General features: G+C 41.9%; 1 protein-coding gene across 6 annotated transcripts in view; it reads right to left on the bottom strand.

Moving 5' to 3' along the window:
* LOC307221032 (serine/threonine-protein kinase Sgk3) overlaps positions 1-17940 on the bottom strand; it is a 55363-nt gene extending 37423 nt beyond the window's left edge. For 4 of the 6 annotated variants that reach the window (XM_079985169.1, XM_079985166.1, XM_079985171.1 and 1 more), the window contains exon 1: positions 17099-17401. The gene's annotated coding sequence lies outside the window, so the exon portion shown is untranslated. The other 2 variants (XM_079985167.1, XM_079985168.1) reach the window with 2 other exon arrangements.

Below are 17940 nucleotides of genomic sequence, written 5' to 3'. Positions count from 1 at the left end.
TCTGGAAAGTGCCTGCTAAGTGAAGGCTGATCTTGTGAAATCACTTTGATGCGTCTGGGTCTCCCTGTTCTTTCGCCCGAAAAGGCGTAGATACTGAGGTCCCTTTCCGACGCTGCTGGATATATTTCGGCTCAGGGTCTTTTAGGGGTCGCGTAGCCCCAGAAATCCCTCCAACAATCGCTCCTACACGGAGCACCCACAGAGCACGTCCATTGCGGGGAGAGGTAAAATCAGAAGTCTCCTGTGAAATCACTTTTATAGGAGTGAAACTATTGATTAATTCAGCTGCCAGCAATCAGCCAGGCTTTAGGGCTACACTGCTATAAAGACATCATCTAACATGCACAGAGTGCTCCTCAATTTCAAAGCTGTCCCCTCAATGCAAGCAAGGAAGCAGCTCAGTTTACACAAGGGAAAGCAAACTGACTTGCCTCTTCTACTAAACAGGGTGCATATATTTTAGTTTTTAATGTTTCTAAAAACCCATGATCTTTTCACATAAAACTATAAGCTGCGTGTCTTTTCGTTTGTTTTGCATTTCTGCAGCCATATTGGGAATATGAATTTACAGTTGTCGTTTTTTAAATGGCTGCCTTTCTTCTGTCTCACAGTGGCCATGCTCCAGCATATGCTGAAAAATGAGAGGAGTACAAATACACTTTTAAGGTGAAGGCAGAAAGAACATCTGAGAAGAACATGCGAAGCTGTCCCCACTCCCCAAGGACTTAGCCCTGGAGGTAGAATAGGATTTAAAAATGGCAAGGGTGCTCCCAAATCAGACCCATTGCTCTAAAAATATTATGTCTCTCTTCAGTTCTGGTGTCATGTGTGACCAGACCTTCACTCCTGCTTGTTAACACAATGCCTAAATTAGAAATTTAAGTAAGTGCTAATGCTTTCTTCTTTGCAGCTGAAACAGAGGAATTAAAGACAAGACTTAAATTACAAGACAAGTTCCAAATATTACAATGGCTGGGTCTCTAATCAGAGCAGTAGCACTCAGGCACATTCATGAGCTGTAAAGATGGGTTTCAGATTCCCACATTCAAGTGTTTCTTGTGCTCCAAGCTCCGTACACTCAGTAAAGTTTTGAAAAGGGATGCTGGCTGTACTCATGAAAGCTCCTCCCTGTGAGCAGGAATGCTGCTCTCCCTTGAGACCTTCACTCAATGCACAGAGGTTGGGCCCAATGTTGGAGATGGCGCCACTGGTCCAACACCTGAAGGCTACAGATTCCCTACTCCCTGCCATAAAGAGACTAAAATAAATTGTAAAATATACATAAAAGGCAAGAAAGAAATGGGGAAAATTAATAAATTTTAGGGACTGAAGTAACAAGCAAAACAAGTACTATATGATGCAAGGTATTAAATGCACGATCTTCTACAAAATTCAGAATTGTGTGGCCCATAATACAAAGAGAATTCTGCTCTTTATAAAACAGAAATAGACCTCATGTAAGCACTTATATAATACTTTCAAAATACTCCCCACTCCACCCCATAAATACCACATGTGCTTCTACTGCAGTCAAGCACCATTTGCCTGGGGATAGTAATTTTACCATAAAGATTACTATATAATTACTATGTGTCAATGACAAGATACTGCTAGATTTAAAACTGAGATGGTGCATCGTGGAACACTAACACAATCATTTCACGTAGGCATTGTAAAAAGCCAAAATTTGTTTGGTAGGCCATCTTGTGGCTACAATTCCAGTGCAGAGAGGTACTTAGCTCTGCCTAAAGCAGGGGTAGCTAACTCCCAATTTTTTTGGGGGGTGGTGGTGGTCTTGATACAACAACCTAACCAATCTATTATGACCTCCTCAACACCCCACCAATTATGGCAGGTACAGTGAAAAAATAAACTGACGTAGCCTCAAAGCTTGGTGTCATAGGGATCTGGGAAGTTTACAGTTAAATTGCAGAAAATGCCTGAAACGTTAAAGTTTGACTAATGCAGCTACTCCTCTAGAAACTAAGACTTCTAAGTTTCAAAAGCCTATTTGCCAGAAAGCACAGAGAGTATGGGTGGTTTTTCTAAAAAGAAAATATTAAGTTAAAAGCCCCATTGGGTGGGGTACTCAGAGTTAGTCATGCACTTTGAGTTTAGATCGTGACTTATTAATGTATCAAATAGCAAATATTACATCAACACACATTTTAAACAGCTTCTAATGATACAAGGTACAGTCATGCTACTATCACTCTTAGAAGTAACTCACGTGTGCTCAAGACTAGTGTGCTGAAATAAGATAAAAGTGGGACAAAGTGTTCCTGTTCATTAAAGGGCTCTGAAATCACCTCTGTTTCATCTCAGGAGAAGTGACTGATATATTTACAGAGTTATCTGTAACACACAGAGATGGGGTAGTGTGAACTTATGAAACATCAGTTGTGGAAAATGTAAACCAACTCTCATGATCACTTTAAAACAAACAGTAGACTTCAGGCATGAAAAATAATTTGTGTAACTCTAGGGATCATATGATGGACAAATAAAAGAAGGAAAATGGGAGGGGGAGAACTTGATAGATCCAAAACAATGAGTAGTGAGAGAGAGAATTTAGTTCATGAAGAAATCTCTCTTTCTTTATTTCCTGTGTGAGGGACATTTCATCATAACTTACCAAGAATAAAATGAAACGAACAAAAAACTTCACACCCTTACTTCTTTTTTTTAAAAAAAACAACAACGCATTTCTAGTCTACAATAATAATAATAATAATAATAATAATAATAATAATAATTTATTATTTATACCCCGCCCATCTGGCTGGGCCTCCCCGGCCACTCTGGGCGGCTTCCATAGAAAGCAAAAATACAATAAAATATCACACGTTAAAAACTTCCCTGAACAGGGCTGCCTTAAGATGTCTTCTGAATGTCAGGTAGTTGTTAATCGCTTTGACATCTGCTGGAAGGGTGTTCCACAGGGCGGGCGCCACTACCGAGAAGGCCCTCTGCCTGGTTCCCTGTAGCTTTACTTCTCGCAATGAGGGAACCGCCAGAAGGCCCTCGGCGCTAGACCTCAGCGTCCGGGCAGAATGATGGGGGTGGAGACGCTCCTTCAGGTATACTGGACCAAGGCCATTTAGGGCTTTAAAGGTCAGCACCAACACTTTGAATTGTGCTCGGAAACATACTGGGAGCCAAGACCGGTGTTATATGTTCTCGGCGGCCGCCCCCAGTCACCAGTCTAGCTGCCGCATTCTGGATTAGTTGTAGTTTCCGAGTCACCTTCAAAGGTAGCCCCATGTAGAGTGCATTGCAGTAGTCCAAGCGGGAGATAACCAGAGCATGCACCACTCTGGTGAGACAGTCCACAGGCAGATAGGGTCTCAGCCTACGTACCAGATGGAGCTGGTAAACAGCTGCCCTGGACACAGATTTGATCTGTGCCTCCATGGACAGCTGTGAGTCCAAAATGACTCCCAGGCTGCGCACCTGGTCCTTCAGGGGCACAGTTACCCCATTCAGGACCAGGGAATTCTCCACACCTGCCCGCCTCCTGTCCCCCAAAAACAGCACTTCTGTCTTGTCAGGATTCAACCTCAATCTGTTAGCCGCCATCCATCCTCCAACCGCCTCCAGACACTCACACAGGACCTCCACCGCCTTCACTGGTTCTGATTTAAAAGAGAGGTAGAGCTGGGTATCATCCGCATACTGATGAACACCCAGCCCAAACCTCCTGATGATCTCTCCCAGCGGCTGCATGTAAATGTTGAAAAGCATGGGGGAGAGGACAGAACCCTGAGGCACCCCACAAGTGAGAGCCCAGGGGTCTGAACACTCATCCCCCACCACCACTTTTTGAACACGGCCCAGGAGGAAGGAGCAGAACCACTGTATGACAGTGCCCCTAGCTCCCAGCCTCTCAAGACGGTCCAGAAGGATGTTATGGTCGATGATATCAAACGCCGCTGAGAGATCCAGCAGAACTAGGAAACAGCAGAACTAGGAAACAAAGAGAATAAACTGAGGACCTACAATCTGGCACCTAATTATCTCGCATATAATATTCTCTTATAAAAAGACAGAAGCTTACAGCTACTGTAGCAGAGAAGATGCCAAACTGTAGTCAAGTCTGGATATGCTCAGACTTGAACTTGAAAAATTAAGTTGAACCAAAAAGAATGCAAAAGTAAGTAGGAAATCTTGCAACCTATTGAGTTTATGATAGTAACAAAATGGTTCTCTCTTTAATGCTCAGCTGTGTACTAGAAATTCTAAATAAAAGGAATCTGTGGGGGGAGGGAATGATAATTAGTTTTAGATCATTTTTTAAAGATATATAGCTTTCCAAAAAGATCAGAAACTTTAAAGGTTGGCTTATTTGCTTTAGACAGTTATAAAAGGATACTGAAAGTTCATTCTCATGACCATATTGATATGATGGTGATGTTGCAAAGGCACAGCTAACTGGCCTTTGGCCATGGTAATTAGCCATTTGTTTGCTTCAACATGGCAAGATCTCAGCTCCCTACACCTCCTGGTTGAATCCATCTTCTAAAAACTGTTGTCAAAAAAACAGTTACTCCACTAAAAATAAACCCTCAATGCCCCAAATGCCATTACATTAGGAGGCTGAACTTTGTGTTAGAGTAATTATGAATTACGCAGATGGTGGTCAAATACGCTTCTGTGGAGGCATGCTACATCTTAGTAGGATTTTCCATTATCTTGGTATCACAGATAGCTCTTTACTCCCCAAATCCACTCTGAATATCGCTTCACAAGTAAAATATGAGAATGCTTGAAATTTATGCCAGCCCTGTAGGGCAACCACTGAAATTCCACAAACATCTCCAAATAGGTCTGCATTGCCAAGAAATGCCATCAGAGTCAAAACAAGGTGATAAGGAAATCTTACTCCAGAATATAACAAATGAGGCCTTTACAATAAATGAAGTCAAGCTGTACTTGAATACCTCCGGATAGATCTAATCAGACCTCCTTTGCACTAAGGAGTGACTATTCATCACTTTGAGACAGTGTCAGCCCCAATGAGCTGATAATCTAGCAACCCATTCAACCTCTTTAGTCTACTGTTGCAAGTTCCTATCCATTTTGCATTTTCAACTCATGCTATGAGATGAGGGGGAAACTTCCTCAGCTTCCTACTGTTCCCAATTTATAAGGTTGGCCTAGCAAACCTAGTATATCCAACCCGTCTTTAATATTTAAGAAGTCAAAATTCACATGCAGATTAGGAACAGAAGACAGATAATTTAAAGGCTCACTCCAAAATCAGTATTATTAATGTAGGGCCAAACTAGATGCCCATACATTTATAAGGGAGAAAGCTCCATTCAATATATACTGAAATCCAGAATTCAGGTGATTCAAAATGCAAGTCAGGCTGTTGGATCATGTTATAATCCTATTTGCTATCCTTGAAGTTAACTTGTCCATGTTGTATCTGACATACTTGCAACTCTGACAGCCATATAAATAGTGGAACTAAGGGGCAGTGATGGGGCAGGCCGCATCACTGCTCCCTGATCCTAACTCCTCATTGGCCTTGAATGCTTTTGCCTGGTTTGAATGTGCCCTTGAACTCTGTCATGAATTCTTGTGTAGAAAGGAACCTACTGTACCAACATAAGATGAACATTTGTTGCTCTGCCTGCTTTTGCTTCTGGCCCAATCCACCACTGGCATGTGGTTCCCAAAAGGTTGCCTAGAAAGGAATGTGGTTCCCAGGCTGGAAAAAAAATTCCCCATCCCTGGTGCAAAGCATAGGCTACTTCCATTCCCACTTTATAGATGAACAGAACAAACAGGTGTTTTAACACAGTTTCTCCATGTCTAGTTTGGCTCTCACCTAAACAGATGGCTGCATAACTCACTCCCTTGCCTCAATGTTGTTATACCAATACACACACATGCAGAAACTGGACACTCAACATACCTGCTTCTCACTTTTGCAGCCATAGTTGTGCATGAATGCAATTGTCTGTGACTGATCAACTTGCACAGCCTAGGAGACTGTCAATTTCTGTTATAAGCTCGAATAGTTTTAGCCCAAATTTAGTTTTAACTTTCAAGTTTGTTTTTCAGTATCTACCAGGAGAACAGCGGATTTGCAAACAAGATTAAAAAGAGTTGCTTACCAGGGTTTGACTTGGGGATGAGCAGCTTTCCAGCACTCTACAAGTACAAGGGCACCACTGTTTTCATCTAAATGTAAAATAATTCTGGGATTCATAGCCATGCCAGCCTAAACTTTGCTCTGAAGAAAGTCTTTGTTTTCAAATAACATCAGTGTTTGGCAGCAGATGAGTGCATGAAGAATCCTATTCATCTGCTATGCAACGTACTAACAACCCTTCTTTTAAAAATGGAGTCACAATTCCTCCCTTCCCCTTTATACACACTGCGGTTCAAGTGCAATGCAGAATATTATTACGGATTAAAAATGCTTTCCTGACAACTCAGTAAATTACAGAAAAATGTCGATGTCCTATTGCTCTTTTCTTTCTACAGCTGTGTTAGTGCTTTGTAAATCCCCTCGGTAAAATCCATATGTAGAGTAGATCCACTGAAATCAATTGACCTAAGTATCTGAAACCCACTGATTTCAATTAGTCTAATAATAATAAATAACATTTTTATAATTTGTACCCTACCCATCTGACTGGGCCACTATGGGACACTTCCAACAAATATAAAAGCATAAAACATCCAACATTAACAACTCCCCTATACAGGGCTGCCTTCAGATGTCTACTTTAAGTATGACTAATGTTGGATATCACCCACTGTAAGCTACTTAAGTATTTACTTACACTCCTGTCTAGAGCCCACTTACCTGAAAGCCATCTCCTGTCTTCACTAACTAAAATTACAATGAAGGAGGTTGTGGACAGAGGCAGTAAGACAACAACTGCCTCTTCCACAAGAAATTTGTCGGGGTTCAAACAGAAAAAAGAAGAAGTAGAGGAGCAACAATTTTTACATAATTAAAAATAGCACTGTAGATTAATCAGATTCAGTTTTCAGCTGGCAGCAGCAAATACGTCCTCTGGGCAAATGATTTACTGTGTATATCTTAATGTTCCACATTCCTTCCCCTGGAAAATTGGATAACATTTAGATACTTAGATATAATCCACAATAGCTTATAGGTTGCTTTTAAAAACCAAATGCGCCGGCGTAGTAGCAAGCTTCCAGCAGCAGGAAGCTTTTATAGTCATTGCAACCTGTGTCACTGCATACCTAGTTGACAAGCTGCCTGTTTATTTCAATAAAACTTCAGAACCATCAGGGTACATCTCACCTCAGTGAGGAAAACATGCTTCTTTTGCCAGGCTTTGGGAAGTGAAGAGGTGTAGTATTTCTGAGGGCAGCTTTTTATCATACCCTCTGCTGTTTTATGTTATTTCAGGGCTCATCCACACTTGCACTTGTTCTAGGCATGGGTCTGAGAGGTCTTTGTTTTGTCCTGAGGGTTGACCTTTGTTCTGATTCAGTGGTAAACAGCAGGTTTTCCTAGAGAAAGCAGTAGGAGAAAAGAAAAACCTCTCAGACCCATGCCTAGAAATCATAGAACAAGCAGAAGTGTGGATGAGTCCTTAGTTTACGCTGTTTCTATTTTGTGCTGAAGTTTTAATCATTTTTAAGACTCTGCATTGATGTGTTCTGATATGTTGTGCACCACCTGGTGTAGTATAGTGAAGGGCAGTATAGCAACACCTACATAAATACTCACTCTCCTTTACACACACAAACTCACCACAATTCATTTGCAACCCAACCCAAAGAGCAACAGGATTTGAAGTTGGCATGCATGCACTGACACATTTTTAACTGCTTCCTCGATCCTTTTAGTTGCCACATCTTTGCTATGTAGGCACCAAGGAAAGGGTGTGATACATCTTAAGTTTCTGGAGGGAGCTTAAACACACACAAGACGTTGAAAAGGACTTCCTACCCACTTTGGCATGCATCCTTCTACTGTCAGCCCATTTCTCTACTCCAGCAGGCCCTGCTCATTTGGCGATTCAGATGCAGCTCCCAACCAGAAATCCAAACTTTTATCCAACCTTTCCCATAATTTCTACATGCTAGACTCATTATCCTCTTCACTGCTTTTTGTCTGCAGAGTCCATATGGGCCCTGGAGGAGCCATTGCAGGTGGGGCTGCATTAACCATTGCCCCAGAGTTTCAGCCAAAAAAGCAAGGGCCTGTATTGTAATACAATACTTGATATTTACTGCAGGACGAGAGAACAGTGTCCAGGGGTAACACAGGATGCCATTCCATTGACATATGAGGCAGGAAGTGAGAACAGCTATGACTTCCGGGTTAGCGCCATCGGCGAATGGCGGAGTTCCGCCGCCGGAGGAACAGGCTCCGTGGAAACTGGGTCTTCCCGCCGCGGCGAAGGCGGGGACCCGCTAGAAATCCCAGGTGGAGGAAGCCTGGGAATGTGGGGTTCGGCAGAGCACCTTTTGGGGCTCCGGAGCGAAGTAGGGTGAGCGGCGCAGTGCTGCGAACTGATTGCTACTTTCACGGAGGGAAGCCGCATAGCCATCGCCGGAGAGCGCTGACTTTTTTCTGTTGACAATTGGACTCTAAACAAGTACCCGTGAGTAGAAACGGAAAATTGGATCAAGAAACATCCTAATTTGGCATCGAAGCGGGAAGGTTCAAAACAGGAAGTCCGCCTTCCGCTTTTTGTAAATAGACTGAAGCAAAAATCTTATAAGCTAATAGCCTGGAAAATTGTTTTGTAAAGGTCGAAATTTCCTTCATTTATAACCACTAAAATCCCCAACTTGACTGTTTAAGTCTGCAGGAGAGGGAGTAAAGAAAAATAAGTTTCCACCGTCTCAAACCTGGGAACGGGGTGTCAGAGACAGAAATTGTTTGAGACGTCCATTGACTGTGAATGGATCATTTTGACAGATAGCTAAAAAAGAGAAACAAATTGATTCCAATGTTGCCTTTTGCATTCTAAAGAAACAAAATACTTGAAAATTGAAAGTAACTTTCTTTTGTTGGATATGCTTTAAAAAGGCGGTTACAAATAGAAACTGTCTCCTCTAGAGGGAGCTTGTCAAATTGTTGCTGCAGTTTACTTGGGACTTCACAGCTGCGAGATTAAGATCGTGGAAGCAGACAGCGACCTTGAATAAAAATGTATTTGGAGGAAGTCTTGGTGCTTGCTTTCTGCAAGACGAGCGCTTTGTTGGAGCAGCTGCACGAGAAGATGGATTTGATGAATGAGAAGTTGGATTTGATGACTGTTGTAGTCAGGGAATGTGAACAAATAGGGAATACTGACACAGAAATTATACAGAGACCAACTCGGGAAACTGGTTCGACTGTGCAAATGCAAAGGCAGATGATAATGGAAGAGGTTGCGATGGTACCTCAAGCAATACAAATGGAGAGATCTGAGGCCCTGCAGGAGCATAAGCCGTTGTTTTGGAAGATTGAATTTGGAATGGGCCAGTGGGAGTCTGGAGCTGAGGAGGCTCCTAAACTTGGAGGGACTTTGAAATATGTTGTTAAATATTTTTTGGATTATATTGATGAATGTGGGGAGTGGGACTGTGGGGAATGGGCTGGTTTGATGAGGGGAGATGGAGATAATTATGGGCTGAAATCCCCCAGAGACCTACTCCTCAATGAGTATAAACAAGAAGAAGAAGATCTGCAGAAGGGGCATGGAAGAGATTTAAGAGCCTCAGACATAAGACTACCAGGTTGATGGACTAAATGGAATGGACAGTAAGGACTGACATAACCCGAGACCAGGAAAAAGGGACGTTGGATAAAAATTGGAAAGTCTATAAAGAAAAAATTTTAATTTGGGGAATTAGTGTAAAATTAATGAATATTAGGGAAAATGTTGGAATGAAACTGTCTTGCTTTAGTAGAAATGATATAAGGAGTTATGTATAAATAAGCATTAAGTTTTAAGTTTCAAGGTGTTTTATGGCAAGCTAAGGTTAAACAAAGTAATGCAAATTTTTAGCAGTAATGTTATAGAATAAGGTAAAATTGGATTATGAATAGGTGAGAATGTAAAGTTACAATATATTAAGATAAATTATTAAGATAAAAGTAAAAATGGAAAGGATTTGCTGAAACTGTTAATTGAATTAGAATACAAAAAAGGGAGGTGTGAGGAGGTCAGGGAAACAAGTAAATGAAAGACAAGACATGGAAAGATTGAAATGTTTTTAATTGTTTTTATTTTTCTGTATTTTGTATTTTTTATTTTCTTTTTCTTTTTCATTTTTGTAACATTTTCGAAACTTTAATAAATATTATTAAAAAAAAAAAAAAGGAAGTGAGAACAGCTATGCCCATCAGGCTCCTCCTATTCCCCAAGCAGCCACTACAGACCCCTGGTGTTTAAAAATGCTAAGGTGTGCAATCAAAATCTTGAAAAGAATGCCTTAAAACCCCAAGTGTTAAACTGACATATTTAAGGGTGTGGAGGAAGCAGGCTTCCAGGTTTGAGGCAAGTCCAAGACTAAAGCAACCCTAATTCGGAACCAGGTCCGCTTAAAGCCACAGCAGATTTTATTCAGAAGATGAATTGCTAGAACAATAAGAAAACCTTGCCTCTCAGAGCAGTTTCATACAATGGCCCACCTGCTTTGCTTGTTGCACAGTAAACAGTAAGGGAGAGCAAGCAGCTAACATGCCAAAACTTGAAGACAGTGAAGAGGACACAGAGATTTTACCTCAAACACCAAATATTTTCATTGCCTTCCTCTACAAATCAGTTCAGTTCAATGTTATAGTAAAATCACAAAGCTGAAGGATTAGACAGGGTTCATGAACAGCACCCACTGCTCCCAGCCCAGTACAGGGACCCAGTTCACATGCAACCTGCAAAACCATGAGTTTGTGTGAATGACCATGATTTGGTTTACTGTTACATCCAAAACCTTGTTCATGGTTTGTGCCACTCTACACACTCCAGGGCCTTTACTCCTTGTGGTTCATCTCAGGGAGACAAGCCACAACTCTAGGTTTGGATGTAATGCTAAGTCAAACCATCGCTTTGCCCTGGGTGCATACATGCATGCATGCATGCATACATACATACATACATACATAGTTTTATTTGTATGCCGCCTTTCCAAAGCAAACCATGTTGAAGGAGGCTTACAACATGCAAAATGCAACATAACAAAAGTAGTCATAAACAATAAATATAACATTTTTAAAAATACACAGCCAAACTAAACAATTTACACATAAATCACAATTAAATCTAAACTATAGATACTAGAAAGAAACAACAGCAACAACCTGCCACCACCAAAAAACCCCAACAACACCGAGGCATAGCAGCAGTAGCACCAGGCTCTGTGAGTCCACCAAATATTTGCTCATTTGTGCAGAGCCTCCGTTTGACTTAGCTTACATGTTAACTGAGCATTATGTTCTCAGCTTAACACCTGATTTTGTGATGTGTGAAGACTAAAGTCTTCACCGAAATACCGCAGGAGACAATACCCTGCTAGATAGAAATAGCCATCTGAAATCACTGAACTGAAAAACAGGATCCTCTGCCTAGAATTACTAGGTACAATTAACATGAACCAAGTAGCCTGTATTCTTCTGTAACACCACTTTCATTGGAGCACAGCAGGTCTTTCCCCCTCACTGACCACTTGGGGACTGAACTTTTATGCACCACTTGTTTCATCTCAGTATCATATACCAAATATTTTAAATGAATTTAAAGAAATATAAAAAGATAACAGTAAGGGCTTTATTATTTATTTTTTAAATGTCTTTTTAAAATTTCTTTAATCTATCATAGTAGATTGTGATGATTAGCTCAGTTTTCTTTTAAATTTTGTGCACAAGAACCATTTCTTGTAACCCAAGGCAAACCCTTGGCAGCGCCATACAATAATGTTGCCATACCCCATTTCTCCTCAGGCAGCAAGTCTCACTCATGTTATATATACAGTTATTGAAAGAAAATCTGCACGGTTTCAGGGCTAGCCTAATCATAAAATTAAATATAGCAGTTACAAAGCCAAAGGGGGGGGGGGGGCTGCCATGGAAACCACATCCCTTACAACATTTATTTATTAGCATTTACATCCCACCTTTTCCTTCACAGAGCTCAAGTTTCTCCTTCTCATTTACTCCCCACAACATCCCTGTCTGGTAGGTTAGGCTGAGAGGCAGTGACAGGCCCAAAGTCGCTCAGGGAGCTTCATGGCTGAGTGGAGCTTTGAACCCTGGTCTCTGAAGTGCTAGTTTGATACTCTTAACCAGGACACATTCTACTCATGTAAAAACATGTCCGCGGGCCGGACTGAGAAGGCGATTGGGCTGCATCTGGCCCCCAGGCCTTAGGTTGCCTACCCGTGCTCTTAACCACCACACCACACTGGCTCCTGAATTCAGAAGATGCCATTTCCATCATGTGTATTCACATGCAGCCTTTTTATCTTACAGTCCTCTACTTGATTTAAAGGAGCCTGGGGCATGCCGCTTAAATTGTGCGGTTCAGCCACATGTGGAAGGAAAACTCTTTGGCTGGGTATCCGGGTGCCAGCCAAAGCAGAAGTGTCGCCCTGACTGCATGCAACAGAGCAAGTTGACAATTTCCCCTGGCACTACAGGAATTTTTATTTACCTCTTTTTCAAGTTCTGACAGCTCTGTGTTTTCGGCTCTGTTTCTGTTCCCAGAAATGTCATAAAAACTTTTTTAGAAAACAGAAAAATTTTATATTCCTGATCAGACATATTTACAACAAGCTGAGGAAGATGGTGGGAAACCAGAGCTCTCAGACTTCCCTCTGGTCAGAATCTATCCCAACACCTCCACCTACTGTATAGTCTTCTTAGTAAAAGAAAAATATGTAACACTTCCCAGTAAATCACTCTTTCCTTCGGAGGATGTTACAAAGAGGTAAATGCTGTGTTTACTCCTAGAGAGCAGAAAGATTACCTCATTCTCCAAGAACTGGCTAGAGATAATTTACCATAGGTAAACAATAATCTAACGGGGATAAGTTTGCTCTCCTTGCACAGCTCAGTCTTAGACAGAGTTATATCCATACCTTAAGCCATTTGTGCCTAGGTGCCCCTATGCAAAGGCTGGACTGCCTGAGTATTGGGGGCAGTGGAAGGGGTGTGAGAAAGGTAGAGGGAGAGAGAGATGACATATACTAGACAAATAAATTTGGAAGTAGTCTTCAAGAGACAACTGCTTGCATGAGGCAAACAGCAATGTGGAAATAGTGTGGGAGTGAAGGGAAACATGGCAGCAACATATCAAAGTTCAAGGCCATTGCATCACCTCTGAAATACCCAAACAGGTTGAATGGCTATTTCAGCATGGATACTGTACCAGTGGATTTTTTGCAATCACATGAGGTTGGACTAGACAACCTCTGAGATGCCTTCTGACTCTAGAATTTTTTTTTTTTTAATGTTACACTGACTGAGAGGGCTTGGAGCACATAATCCTGAACACTTACATCAGCCGTGGGGAAATATTGGCAAACTCCCAGTTCCCATCATTCCCAGCCAGCATGTCCGAAAGGTTGATGGGAGCTGTGGTCCACCAATATCTGGCAGCTCACAGGTTTCCCACCGCTGACTTATATGCTGACTCAATAAGCCAGTTACCAACTGAAACTCTTCATGTGCCTCAAGACTGTATGTGTAATTCAGCTTGCTCTGAACAAGGGTGGTCCTGTTGCAAAGAAACAGGAGAAAGCCTAAGCTAAGAGAATTATTAGCAGTTCCTGCCATAAATCCTCTTCACAGTAGTTAAGGAGTATTACCCACCCCCCCAAAAAATAATAGATCTTGTACACATATTTGCCTAGTTATTACCCCACACCCAGAACCAAGCCATAGATTGTGCAGGTAATGCCTCTAATTTGCCCATTAATTATCTCATGCAAGTAGCAGATTTCATCTAGCAAGCCTACTCTTCCCCAATTAAATGAAGCAGCTTCAATTGCATTACCTGAGAAATAAAAGCTAAATTCCTACAACAAACACAGTTTAGATAATCATATCATGCTTAAGAGGAAAAATGACCCTCATGGCTGTTGCAAGTCTGTGGCATGAAAATTTAAATGTCATGACCAGTGACTGCTGACTACACCTATCTTCTGTTGTCCTATTAAATAATTTATTATTATTATTATTATTATTATTATTATTATTATTATATAAAACAAACCCTGCCTTTTGTAGTGCAACATGCTTTTTTCCAGCCCTGTGATGATAATGAGATAACTTTTTGCACTTGAGTTAATGCTAATTCGATAAGCATTTTCCTATAAACAGACCCCTCCTGTACACCCAAGATTTTTAACTTTATGGAATCTTCCAGGATTCTTATTCTTCAATACACTCTGACCCCGTGAGATCACTGTGGGAGCCAGACCTTTTCACGTTGGCTAGACCCCTTGCCTTTCTTCCCTGTTCCCTTGCCTCTTGGCCATGTTTGCTATTTTCCCATGTTGTAGGACTTGTGAGAAAGCAAGTGCCAGTCTCATTCTAAAAGGAAGTTCCCTGCTGTGTTGATGGAGGGTTTCTAGAAACCCAGGGTGGAATCAGGTCCATCCACAATAAGCCTGAGCCTAATCAGGGATAGGAAAACTTGAAACACAGATCAAAGAAAGAAAGAAATCTGGGTAGTAGCAGTAGTATACTGCCCTTCATCCACAAGTATCAGGGCAGTTCACAACATACAGGTACAGGAAGCTGTCCACTACACCAACTGGCAACTAAGCACCTCTTAAAATTCCCACACCCAGTCACATTTGTACCCCAACAAGTCACAGTGAAAATTCAGTCAACTGTATTGAGCTTATGTTCAAGGCAAAGTGGGTTGGGATAGCCTTTGTTTTGTTTTGTTTTGTTTTGTTTTGTTTTGTTTTGTTTTGTTTTGTTTTGTTTTGCCTTGCATTGAACCAACCACCTTTTCTGTTCCATAGTACAGTGGAGCCATGTTTACTTACCAGTACTTTCAGCCATTTTCTGCAGATGAATATATTCACAATAACAAATTAGGGTAATTCTCCCAAGCCACGACATGCCCCAGATATGCAAAATGACATTGGTATTCAGTAGTCATGTCCACTGCAATGGCATCTTTCATGTCCACTAAACAACCCCAAAGGAATATTTCTGCGAACACGTGTAAGAAGATGCAGGTTTACAGACATGTGTATGGACACATCAGCAGATCTGGCAATATAAGCTTTAAGACCCAATCTTTTCATTTCTTTCTCATAAAGAAATATGGCTGCTGACAGAATCTCTCTTCCCTTTGCCTTTTATAGGACTATTTTACTTAAGTCCCTTTCGAGCTGAAAAAAGTTTTTTCAGATCTAGTTGTGTTAGTTAAAAGGGGAGAGGAAGTGACAAATGTTCAGAGTGTTAGCAATCAAACAGCTCTTTTATATTCAGCTCTGTAGAAGCTGTTAAGTGGGTAAATGTTTTTGATCTGCAAGCAGAATAGGAACATAGGAAGCTCCATCTAGAAGGCCCATCTAGTTTAGTATTGTCTACACAGATTGGCAGAGCCTCTCCAGGATTTCAGACTATGGTGGTCTCATCCAGCCCTACTTGGAGATGTCAGGGAATGAACAAGAGACCTTCTAAATGAAGCACACATGCTCTACCACTGAGCAATAACTCTTCCCCAAATTTGGAGAGATTGGGATTATTCATATTTATTAAACTGATCTGTGTCAATCTGGTATTTTATTATTTTGAGTTTATTGTCTTTAGTACCGCTAGTCATCCCAGAAAGGGCAGTATTAAACAAACATCCTAGTAAATATTAAATGACATTTTTGCTGCTCCTCTTATGCCCTTTCATGATATGCACAGAAAGATGCTGGAAGATTGCACTCTGAACCATTAAAATTTACAACTACTCAAATGTAGTTCAGCAAACAATTACGTATGTACAGTATTTTGCAATAAATACAGCAAGAGGCTCAGGTTTATGTCAAACAGGCCCCAATAATGATAAGTAGGAAATAGTTGATTTAAATCCCTCTAGAAAAGACCAGACACACAGTAACACACATACGTAACTAAGAGTCAAAGCAGAGGTGATTAGGCTGTGATCAGGGTGGAGAGTCCTATACATTCTGCATTACAATTTCTTTAAATAATTTTGAAAGAAACTTGTTTCTTAATCACTGTGGGCATACTTTGTTTTACACATCACCACCACCACTTATTTTTCAGAAAATCCAGTTGCTGCGTAGAACTTTTAATAAGGGACAACAAGAAATATAAGAAGCTTCTGCATGGTTGACTACACAATGGATTTGAGAGAGAGACACCAAGGCTTTGTAAAACCTCTCAGTCCCTCAACAGACACAAGCTGAGAAGAGCCCACTAACTGAACCAAACAGCCAGGAAATTTGAGATTAAAGTTCAGCAGTGTAATCTTATATTTACACTCAAATGGAAAGTAGGCTTCCTCTAGGATTATCTCCTCTTTCTTCATCCTGTTCATCAATTTCATAAAACAGACACACAAAAAAAGAGCCTGCACAGAAAGTCTGCCCTAAAGACGTTACTTGAGCAATCATTTACCTCTCTGGCAACTAACTGAGAGCAGAAGTATGAAAAAGTGTTTACAACATGCTTTTCAGACACTTTCCTATATTGTTCATGCCTTGTGACCAAGTCCTTCCGCATAAATTCCCACATTACATTACAAAACAGACGATGATATGAATAACAGCAGCAACAACAAAGTAATAGAAAATTAAGAGCAAAAAAAGAGGACAGTAACAGTGCTGATGATAATACACAAAATAATACAAGATCACCAGTTAAGAGAAAAAGAGGAAAATCACCCAGTCATTACTTAGTATATAATGAGTGCTTGTGGGACATTTGAAAGTAAAACAGTCTATTCAGAGTCATTCTGCGGGTAGAATAAAGGAACTCAGCATTCACCCTCCTCTGGAGTACTACTACTACTACTACTAATAATAATAATTTAATATCGAACATTAAAAACTTCCTGATACAGAGTAGAAACCACATGCCACAGGCCTCAACCCTGACAATCCCCAGGGCTCAAATTAAGCCCTGTGATCTTACCTTAGTTGAGTTGGATTGTTTAAGCAAGAGAAAAAGACGTTCGCTCAGCACAGAAGCAAACACGGTTTCGGATCTAAGCAGCCTCCAATTCCGGTGGCTTTGACACCAACTGCACCACGATCCTGGGCAAGTCCACACAGAAGGAAACCCAGCTGAGTTCAAGGAGACTCCCTGCCACAAAAGCGCGCGCTGGACTGCAGCGCCAAACCTCCGGGTCCCCTTGATTCTCCAACCAGCAACGAGCGCCTTCTAACTGAATGGCCCCGTTTGCAACATGCCGAGCTCTGCGTTTCACGGCTCCCTCCCTCCAGGTCGTACCTCCTCCTGCCCAGCCCAACATCGCGCTTCCCAGCCGAGAGATATAACAAACCCTCCCTCCGTCTCCTTTCCTCGCGTCCTTTCGGAACGCTCCCTGCCCTGGCTCCTTTCCTCACTGACGTGTCAGGATCATGGAGCAGCAGGCGGAGAGAGACCCGCACCCAGACTTTCCCCAGTGGGGAGCCCCACCCAAGCCCAGCTCCCGGACTCCCCGCACTCGCCCCACGGAGCTTTCGTCCTCCACCACCACCTCCTCCCTGCCAGCGCCTTTCCGCTCCGCTCCTGGTGCTGCGCCGCGCAAGGAAGGGCCCGGCAAGCCCTGTCCCGAAACGCCGACCTACCTTAAGCTTGCAGCGGCTCCGAGGACGGCGGCTGCAACTTCTGCTGCTACTTCTGCTGCTGCTGCGGCTGCGGCTGCAACAACAAGCGGAGGCGCCATGCAGCTTCTCCCGCTGCGAGACGCTCAGAATGGATGCAAGAGCCTGGCGGGGTCATCCGAGGACGGGTTTCAGCGTTTTAGGTGC

This window comes from Podarcis cretensis, assembly GCF_951804945.1.
Source record: "Podarcis cretensis genome assembly, chromosome: 7".
NCBI classification, from domain to species: Eukaryota; Metazoa; Chordata; class Lepidosauria; order Squamata; family Lacertidae; genus Podarcis; species Podarcis cretensis.
Note: the sequence above shows the minus strand (reverse complement) of the source record. Positions and strands in the feature narration are given on the sequence as shown.